Source organism: Lycium barbarum, chromosome 9 (assembly GCF_019175385.1).
Source record: "Lycium barbarum isolate Lr01 chromosome 9, ASM1917538v2, whole genome shotgun sequence".
NCBI classification, from domain to species: domain Eukaryota; kingdom Viridiplantae; phylum Streptophyta; class Magnoliopsida; order Solanales; family Solanaceae; genus Lycium; species Lycium barbarum.
The window spans coordinates 124,015,440-124,023,862 of record NC_083345.1 but is presented as its reverse complement, the minus strand read 5'-3'; the positions used below and the strand labels follow the sequence as shown (position 1 = coordinate 124,023,862).

At 36.9% G+C, this 8,423-nt stretch overlaps 1 pseudogene; it reads right to left on the bottom strand.

The window, feature by feature from the left end:
• Positions 1 to 2,003: 2,003 nt before the first annotated feature.
• On the bottom strand, positions 2,004 to 4,237 carry LOC132612316 (subtilisin-like protease; annotated as a pseudogene).
• Between the last annotated feature and the right edge of the window lie 4,186 nt (positions 4,238 to 8,423).

Below are 8,423 nucleotides of genomic sequence, written 5' to 3'. Positions count from 1 at the left end.
CTTAAATAACCCACAACACAAGAAGAACAAAAATATCAAAATAGATTTCCGTTGTTTCTAATTGTACCATGGTTGGATTTCTAATTTCCTTTGCAGTTACGAATGGGGATTTTTGAGTTCGAATTGTGTGAAGTTAGCGGGATGAAGAGATTTGGTATATATGAGTTTGGGGCTAGCCCATTGTTTCCGGCGAAACTCCACCGTTTCCGGTGAATGGATCAAATGGAATGGAGAAAAAGAATGGGGGTGGCTGGATAGAAAAAAAAAGAGCAAAAATGGGAATTAGGTTAGTGGTAGGCCCATTTACGTTAGGAACCCGTTTTTTTTTTTAAAAAAAAAAACCACGTGGATTTTATTTTCCACATGGAAAGCGTTAAATGGAGCTAAAGTACACGTCATCGGGGCGTATATACACGCGCCCAAGTGTAATTAAAAAAAGGCCAAAAGGTGCTTATGTGGTATAAATTCAGGATAATTTAGGTAGTCAATAGGTACAACCCTCGGTTTAGATAGATATGAGGAAAATGTAATAAAGTTTAGGAGGCTATCTATGACTTTTGTCTTTTTTTTTTTATTTGTTCTGTAGAAAGTTTGGTATTGCTCCTAAAACCACACGTGTTGGTGTGGGATGATGACTTAGGTCATGTCTATCCAATAGATACTAGTGGTGTGTTTGGATTTTCTTGGGTCTTACTAGCATTGCATATCCTACTCCCGTGGAATTACGGGTAAGTGTAGTTCTCAGCTGATCGGAAGGAGAGTCGGTTGCCATGATGAACACATTATGTTAGTGTTTATATGGAACCTCTGCAGTATTAAAATATCTTTTATGCCCTACTGCCAATATTGGATTTCAAAAATGATCTCAAAATGATTTGCCAACAACAACAACATATCTTGTGTAATCCCACAAGTAATGTCTAGGGAGGGTAGGATGTACGCGGACCTTACTTCAATCTTTGTGGATTAGAGAGATTGTTTCCGATAGACTCTCGAACAAGTATAATCAAAGCAAGATTGAAAGAAAATAACAACAACAAAATAGCAAGATAAACAAAACAAATGAAACAACTGATAGTAGTAAAAATTGAAGAATAAGATACTACTCGAATATTAAATAATACTACTAAATAAGGAGAAGATGGGAAGAGGAAATTAGCCCCTGCCTCTCCCACATTAAAGTACGACAACACTTGGTTACCTACTACCCTTCTACTCTAATCCTCGACCTCCATACCTTTCTATCCGGGGTTATGTCCTCAGTAAGCTGAAGATATACGTGGTGATTATAATTTTGAGATTTATTGATGCACTTGAGGAGTATGATTGTGATACTACAGTGCATCTCGTCTCACCTTTTAAAGGGAGGTCTATAAAATTAATTGTACTTCAGGTCTTGAAGTTTTGCTAGTGAACACAGTTTGAAAGTTACCATCTTCTGCAAGGTGGTGAGCCTAATTTCCCTTTGTGGACGATAGATTTTTTTTTTTTTTTTTTGGTGTGTTCAGCTTCATAAATTGTATAATCCTACTGAATTTAGAGTCATGCTCCATGTACTCATTAGTGGGGTTTTTTTAATAATGAACTTAAGAATTGAGTTGTTCGTGTTAACCTTGTGCTAATACTTTAATGATAGTGAAACCCTACCTCGAAACCTCTACCTTTCTAATACCATAATATTATTGAATTTACATGAACTGCTTCTTTCAAAACTTTTAAACTACAGAGATCAAATACATTAGTAATTATTAATACCATAGATCTATCTTCTATTCAGAATAAGCTCAGCTAATAACTAGCAATTTATGGTAAAAAAATTAGTTGCAAAAGAATTAGTCTCGCCAAGTTGGCAATAACTGCAAACACATCATGTACTTCTCTTGCCAAATAGAATGTGAATACTTTTGGCATTTATTCAATGTTTTGGATTGAAACCATTATATAGGCTTGTTTTACATTGTAACAATGATCACATACAAGGAAAAAGAAAGCTAGAAATCCAATCATGCAGTATCTAGCACAATTGCAATTGGACTTCTTACAGAGTGCCTATTATTAGTCCATTTCAAGAATCCTTGAACTTCACCACTGGTTGAACTATTGGCTGTTCTTGAAAAGGTCACTCGATATTTCTTTTTTTGGTTCAATTTCGAGAAATTTAGAGTAGAGGGCTTAACAAGTACTCCAACTCCTGGTGGTGAACCTATTTCCAAACTGTAAGATGATTTAGCATCCCCAACATTGGTCACCGTTCTTGTATATGTTTGAGCACTTTTTCCAAGTCTAATGGAGAATGAAGGGTAATTTAGTTCTGCTTCAGGAATACTTTTCACTTGTTCGCAATCCACGCTACGTCGTAGAAGGTCTCTTACCTGTCCATTTGTATAATTCAAACCACAGAGGTAAGGCAAATAGTCCTCTAATTGCGTATCGTAAACTAGTCCTGGATCATTAGCTCTTGATGGATTGACATGTCCAGCACCAACGGCGAAAATGCTAGCTGGAAGAAGCCTTTCATCTAAGATGGTATTGTTAGCAAGGTTTACTGTATTAGTAGTTGTCATGATTGCTAATTTAATAGCTGCAAGGGACCAACTGGGGTGTGCGCTTTTCAGCAATGCTGCTACTCCACTGAGGTGAGCACAAGACATAGATGTGCCTGATGCAATATTGAAGGGGAATTTTGTTTTTCTTCTGTTGTCAACATAGGTAGGCCAAGCAGCAAGAACGTTAACACCAGGACCAATAATATCAGGTTTCAAGATTCCAGGACTAGCAAAGCTTGGTCCGCGAGAAGAAAATGAAGCAACCACCGGAGCATCTTTATCTCCAGTTATTGTTCCTTGGAATGAAATTCTTGCAACTGGCTTCGATGTTGAGTTCATGTAGGCAACAATATTCATTGCATCTTGATAAGTAATAACCAAAGCCGGAAGGACGTGAGCATCGGCATTCTTAGTGACATCATCATCTGGCCAATTGTATATGATTATGCCAATACCTCCGGCTTCTTTTACAGCTTGTCCTTTTTCAATCCCGGAATAACCACCACCTGCTACGCATAAAACTATTTTGCCTTTAATTTCAGGGTAATTTAGTGTACCTGGTCCACAATAAAGGCTGTCGAATTTGACTGCATTCAGGATAGGATCAAACAAAAGGAAAAATGTTGAATCATGACCCTCTGGATGAAATACTGATTCACTCTCGATTTTTCTTTCGTTTCTGAGTTCAATAGTGGCCTTAAGTTTCCTGTCAATAGTGCTTACACCTACTGTCAGTATCCATGGAGCTTCATTTGATAAGGTGCTATCTAATGGACCCTCGTTTTAGGCAGAGCAACTTACAAGAATACCTCTCTGTGTTGCACTATACGCACCGAGTGCAACTGGATCAACATAGAATGGCCAACTACCTGCACCGAGGGAAAAGGATAAGATATCTACTCCATCATCAATAGCTACGTCTATGGCGGCTAGAACATCACTCTCAGAGCAACCAAACAAATCGCGGACCTTATAAATAGCCAGGGGAGAAAGAGGGGCAATCCCAACTGCAGTGTCATTAGCATTCCCATTCACATTGGCACCTTCCACAAAACTTCCAGCAGCTGTGCTGGCAGTGTGTGTACCATGTCCAACATCATCTAACGGAGAGTAACTGTGTCTTATGAAGATCCTCGCACCAATGAGCTTGTTGTTGCACTTTGTAATGAAGTTCCCTTCACACCCGCCCTTCTATTTAGCAGGAGGAGGAGGCATCCCTTTGTCGCTAAATGAAGGATGCTCAGGAAAAATCCCAGAGTCCAAGACTCCAATGATCACACCTTCCCATAGTTGGAATCCCTCCATAAGCCCATGTTCTGTTTCAATCCAAGAAAACTTAGAGTATGTGTTATGTGCAAAGGAAACATCCTTTGTGGCCTTGCAGATATAAACCCTTGTTTCTTCTCCATTTATTTCACGTGTTCTACTGATAATCTTGCTGCAAAGCCTGTCATCAAATTGTGATATGAATATATCAACTGCGGCTCTTCATGTGAGCCAGCGATTGCTATGGTCTTTGGCAAGAAAGAACTATACTAGCTCTCGAAATCTATTCTTGATGATTGAGTGGAATTTTGGCTTTCTGGAGATTCGACTTGAACTATGTATGTCTCCAAATCTCTCTGCATACTAGGCCATGAAAAACAGGCAAGTATAGAAAAAATAACAAAAAGGATTTTCAAGATTTGCATGGCTGCAAATGGGTTCTGAGAAAGGAAGTTTGAACAAATGTTGTGTCACGACCCAATCAGAGGGCCATGACGGGCACCCGGAGCTAACCTACCGAGCACCACAAAACATAGATACATCTCATAGTTATACCTCAGTGGGCCATGGCGCTAGCTAATATATCTCATAGTCTGCAGAGGACACAAGCCCGAAAGAGCTATACATATATCTACGTCATCAAATTAGGCCCATGTACTCGAGCCGACAAGGCTACCAAATAATGATACAACACAGGAGGGACCGAGAAGGTCACAAAAAATCTAACTGTACATATCTATCTACGAGCCTCTACTGAAATGCATAACATAATAAGGACGGGACAGGACCCCGCCATACCCATCTGTACACAAAGGAACCATACCAACTGGACTGCAACTCTGAGACAAGTGGAGTGCCCCTGTACAACCGCTGAGAAGACAACCTAAGGATCTGAACCATCTTCCGGTCTACCTACGGGCATGAACGCAACGTCCACAAGCAAAAGGACGTCAGTACGAATAATGTACTGAGTATTTAAGGCATGAATAACAACATAATCAAGAAATAAAGAAACATGAGATAAAGAGATAACCTGTATACCTGACTTCCTCTTAAGGTGGAAACCATGCATGCTAACTTTTATTTTTAAAACAACAACAATATATATATATATATATATATATATATATATATATATATATATATATATATATATATATATATAAGCCCAATTAAAAGCTACAACTCTATCGGAGTGACGTAAGGTCGGTAACCTCCAATTTATGTTATGGAACAATCATCGTCGCTATATCTCTTCTTGAAGGAACAATTATCATAAGGTGAGATCATCAATAATGAATAAAATTGTTAATCATGTGACAAGCTCAATAATATCATGAAGACATTGAGAACTTTAAGCTTTGGTCTTTCTAGAATGAAAATCATCATCACTATGTTGTCTCACTTTGAGAGAACAACAACATAAGATGAGGCCAACTATCATGAGTGTAATCAAGAATTATATGGTAAGCTCAATCATGTCATGAGAACATCTAGAACTTAGGCTTTGGTACCACTAAACATGGAGTCATCATAAGAGTCTTAAGAAGTAAAGACCTCCAGCATTTCTAGGAGCAAGGGTAACATGGATAACATATATAGAATCATAACATAGGAATCATGTCTTTTGAAAGAAAGGGTTGGCCTTACATACCTCGTCGTCTCCTTAATTACTCAACGTCTTTCCTCCCGAGCTCGTAAATCTACATTCAAGATGATTCGCACTTCGGGTAAGTCATTGAAACGCTTATAGGGTCAAACTAAATTAATAAATGAGCTTAACGAAAATTGGGCAGCATTTCCCCTTATATCTTCTATTTCCTCCAACTCAAAAACAACTCCCAAAACCACAATATCAACAATTCCATAATCAAAAGATTATATTCAAATTATACTCAATTCCATCCCAAAACTTCTTTTCATAAACAATCCATAACAACAAATTCAATACAACCCCTTGTACTCTAATATACAACACTTTCTCAACCTCATTATTACCCCTCATATCAAGATTATACTCATAACATGCTAATAATTATAGCTCAAGTTAATTTACAACTCATATTTGAACTTTTTCCCATAACTCTTTCCACTTTTAAAGACTTGCTAAACCTTCACATCAACTTTAACATAAGAGATAAGATGAAAAACATACCTTATACTTGAAGAACTTCAACTCATACACCTTGTTCCAAGACCAAGTTCATCACTACTCCATGTAGAAGCAAGAACAAACACTTTTTATGAACTAGTTGAGGGTTTTGGATTTTGATCTTCTCTTGAAATGATTTGGGGTGTTCATGGAGGTTAGAGGGAACTTAGAGAGACATTAGGGATTCATTTTGGGTGAAAAATGAGTCCTAAATCGTGGAAACATCTATTTATAGGCTTAGGGGAAAATTCCACCGACTTCAATTTTCTGAAAATTTCGGGCAAAGTATGGGTTACTGTTCATCCCGTACTTCAAAGTACGGGTGAATGTTCATCCGTACTTTTGGAGGTAATTTTTTTTTTCAACTTTCTGGAAATTTTGGCAAAATACGCCCAAAATGTACGGGACGTACATTTTTGTACGGGCCGTACTTTCCTTCGTACTTCACAGAAATGCGATCTGTCAGTTGCATTGGAAAGAAGACTCTCTGAACTTCAATTTACATAGGTTATAGATTCCGTACACAACAAGTTTAAAAGACTTCTCTACTTTTTTAAACTTCGTGCCCAGTCAAATGGGTTCACATAAATTGAAACGGAGGCAGTATATGATATAGACGGTGAGAGTTCATATATTCGACACCAAATTGGGATGGAAACATATATAGTCGTTGTAAGTTTGCAATTTTAACAACATTGGCGTTGACATGGTATTTTTAGTTAAGTTGAAAAGAGAGTTTTGGAGAAAGAGTTTAGTTAAGTTGATTTTTTTCTCGATTAGCAGTGACCAAGACGTTGAAAAAAATAAAATTAAAGACATGTAAAGTTTTTTACAAGAGAGAATTGCCCGCGGTATAGATTTCTTACAAACGCAATGTGTTAACTTGAATATGTTTAAAGAGCTTGGGAAGAGTTGGATTTAAGATTTTTTTTTTTTAAGTTTCAAGAATTAAATACGTCCTTCAAATGGCTTATTTTGATTTTGTTTGCTCTAGAGTTTTGGTGTCTTAAATTCACTGGTTTGACTTGCATGACTGACCCAATATAAGTACTATAACCACGCTGGTTGTATGAAAAAATAAACTTTGCAGAACCCTTTCACCTAGTCGATCGTGGTGAAATCAACAACGGGTCATATACTAAAATTAGGACATTTACGAGATTGAAGAGAGTTTAAAGAGAAAGATTGGGGTGGATTTTTTCTCTAACTGCCCGTGAGCACAGAAGTTGCATTGTCGAGCAGAGGGAGGAGAGGAATTTGGTTTTTCAGGTTTGATGATCGTGAGGGGTTGAAAATTTATTGATTCTCTTAGTAGGTATATCGGGATTAATGAACATATTTCTGCCCATTAAGAGGTCACTTAGGGCATAAAGCACGAAAAAATAGCACTCATTAGTCACTTTTCGGCTCTATCTTTGATAAATAGCCACCGACATGGAATTTCAAATTCTGCATGTGAAACTCCATGTTCAATCACAGGAGTTGAAAAGTAGTTATTTGTGAATTTTACTTCTAAAGCACTCTACCAAAAAGTTGTCCGTTTTCAGGGTTCCCTCGACTACTCAAGATTTGTGTGGATAAACTTGTTAAGAGAGGTAAAACATTCCATACAATGAAATTCTTCATTACCAGAGGTCAAACTGAGACCTCTAATAAGAGTGGAAAGAACACAATCATCTACCACACCCCTTGATAGCAGTGTTTTAAAAGGCGGGGGCGTAAGGCGGGGCGTTTTACATACGCCTCGACGAGGCGTAAGCCTCGAGGCACGGGGCGTAAGCCCCATGGATATTTAATTTTTAGTATTTCTTAAAATAATATAATTACAATAACTATTTTTAAATAGGTAAAATTACATTAAAAAATAAAAGAAAATTGTAAATAAATGAAATATATATATATATGTGTGTGTGTGTGTGTGTGTGTGTGTGTGTGTGTGTGTGTGTGTGTGTGTGTGTGTGTGTGAGCGCGCGCGCGCTTGATCCTCACAAAAAAATGATCAAAGCCCATTATACACCGCTTATAACTTGTAATTATATATAACATAATTTTACAAGTATAAACAATACAATGAAATAAAAGCTATTATGAAATGCAAAACAATTCTAACATTTTAACTTTCAAACACGGAAAAAAACACAGTATCTTAAAACAATATTACTATCATACTATTCATTTTATCTCCCTATAAGCAAATAATCAATAAAATTTATCAATATTACAATTAAAACATAACTTCTTCATGAACAAAAAATAAAATTATATGATAATTCTGATACATAGGACTTATGACCAATGACAAGTGAAAATGTACAATTCCGCTATGTGTTTTTTTTTTTTAAATAAGTGATATTCACCCTCACGACGTTCTCAAATAGTAAATATCAAATACTACGACTTGTTATATGAGTTACACCCAATCTTCTATCTCTATAGATGAAAAACTATTAAGTATCATT